The following is a 2,639-nucleotide window of genomic DNA, read 5'->3' as shown; positions in this document are numbered from 1 at the left end:
AAAAAAAGAGAAAAAAAAATCAGAAGCTTAAACTCATTCACAAAAATACCTCGTGGTACATTTTCCCTTCTGATGTAACCTTTTAAATCTTAGTTTTTCTTCTAAACTTGATGGGCTTTTATTTCCATCTGTTATCTCCTTTGTAAAAAGATACTTCAGCTAGTGGTTTTGAGTAAAGGTTGTGAAGCCTGAAACTCCTGAATTTTAACATTGGCCATTACTCTTCCCTTGCCTTGGGCAAGTCATTTAACTACTTTGCCTTTGTTTTTTCACCTGTAAAGTGGGGTTGTTAATAATACTTACCTACCTCACAGGGGTTTTGTGAGGATCAACTAGTAATGTTTGTCAAGTGCTCTAAAGGAAAAAGCATGAAAGAAGTATTATGAGGTTTTCACAGCAAGATCACTAGTTCTTTTTACATGATTTGCTTGTGTGGAGGGAGATAACCCTTTTTTTTTTTAATTATTGAAGCCATCAAACACTCAGATCCTAAATGATAGAAGTTGATAGAGATTCAGTTACTTACACTCTTCAGTCTTCATGCCTGTTTCTATCATCATCTTCTTTATATAGTTATGCCAGTGTTGCTACAGGTCACATGTACTTTTAGATAAACTTCACAATTGAAGTACTTTGAGCATGCTGCTTCTTTCACCAGGCCACCAAATCAGAATAAGTTTGTGTACTTCTCCCTGCTGTTAAATGGCAGTTTTGGTAATGTCATCTTTCAAGCAGACACATCTTTTCCTGCCATCAGGAAGGGGAGGTGGTGGTGTGTAGTTCCAGAGAGGGGACTGTAAAATGAAGAACCTGGCCACTTTATGCTGCTGCTCCAGGGATAAAGGGCAGAGTAGCTTCCTATGTCCTTCCCTGAGTTAATTTCAGTGTGTTACCAGTCACACTGCAAATGCAGTGTCTCTTCTTGTCCACAATATACAGAAGCCATCACCTGCCAATAGAACGTAGGAACAGAGAGAATGAAAGTAGACGCTGCTTGTGTATATGCCTTACAGCTCTCCCAGAATGTCTCTGGGGGAGTGGTGGGGAATGAGGTCTTCATTGGGTAAATCCCACAGCTGTCAGGGAACCTCTGCTACTTTCTCCCCTCTCAATCACTTGGTCGCTGTTTCTTCTTTCTTGATGTGCGTCTCAGGGATGTGCATATGAGCCCATGCCTCTTGGAATTTGGCGTTTGAAATATCAAGAACATGGTTTCTGTACCTGAAACCTTTCTGTCTGACACTCCCTGGTCCTCTCTGTCCTGCACTGCTCCCTGTGGCCTTAGGAACTTCTCTCCACTGTTGCCCTACGCCACCCTCTCCATCTCTGCCAGTAATCAAGGTGAAGTGCATACAGTGATTCTGCAGAGAAAGAAGCTGAAGTGATGCTAGTGCACCTGTGGGATTTACACGCAGAGGTATCTTGGCTTTCTGCCGCAGCTGCTCTAAAGCCTGCAGAACATCTGATGCACAGTGCTTTTTCTTTCTCATCTAGAAAGCAGAACAAACAGCAGTATAACTCTGATGATGGCAATTCTGTCATGTTTACTTTTAAACTAAATGCTAAATATTTTCCTCAAAGAACCAAAAAAAATCCCCACCTTCTAACAAAAATAACCAAATGTAATCTTCCTGGGTGCGGAAGAGGAAAGGGGAGGAGGAAAAGCAGTGACAGGGGAGCGTTCTGATCTATTTTCATCTCCACTGCTCAGCTGGAGGTGTGAAATGCTGCTTTGAGTTCCACAAACATAAGGGATTATGTTTACAAAGGTAAATGCCTTCTACCTGTTCAGGAAACTGGCTACTGGTGGGCATCGGGAGTTTGGCAAGTTTCTCTTCATTGCAAATAAGTAATGAGAGAAGGGTGTGTCTGGAAAAGGAATGGAGAAACAGATTCATTTCATCTAGTCTGCTTGGTAAAATAATGCCACCTTCTTCTCTACCTGTGGAATGGAGGGATGAGGTGGCTGAACAGAAAATCATTGATGTCCAATATGGCTGGATTAGAAAAGGCAGCTTTTCTACTTTGCACATAAACAGAGGTAACAGGAAGGTACAGCTAAAGTCCTCTTGCCTGAAACACTGTCCCCCAGAAGCAGACATTGTAATAATAAAAATAGTGGCTGTGTGTATATTGATGCTATTTGCAAGTTACCTTTAAGTGTTTATTTTTTTTTCTTATACTTGAAATGGCTTACTTTACTAAACTCTTACCATAGTTCTGGTTTCTCCCCTCCTTCTATAGTGTGCAGTAAAGAGAATTACAGGACAAATGGGGAGAATGTAGAGGAGATGACACAATGTCTTGCATATCCAGGTTTCATCTTAATTTCCATCCCATATTCTCAGAAATGTTTGAACTTCCTAAGGGTTTTCCATGGACACAGAAACTCAGCACTTTAGAAGGTGCTCTTGTAAGGCTGGCTGCCCCCTTTTCCTCCTTTTCTATATTTTTATTTTACTTTTAGTATAGTGGTACTTAAGATCACTGGTTCACTTAAAAAGAAAAAAACCAATAAAATGTTTAAACTCTACTAATGTACAAATAAGCTGAAATGTTGCATTTTATGTGTATTTTTGCCATAGCAGGTACTGTATTTCTCATGCTGGATTTAGAAAAAAAAGGAAAAAAAAAAAAAA

The sequence above is a fragment of the Parus major genome, chromosome 1A, assembly GCF_001522545.3.
Source record: "Parus major isolate Abel chromosome 1A, Parus_major1.1, whole genome shotgun sequence".
NCBI lineage: Eukaryota > Metazoa > Chordata > Aves > Passeriformes > Paridae > Parus > Parus major.
The sequence above is the reverse complement of the archived record's forward strand: the minus strand, read 5'-3'. Positions refer to the sequence as shown.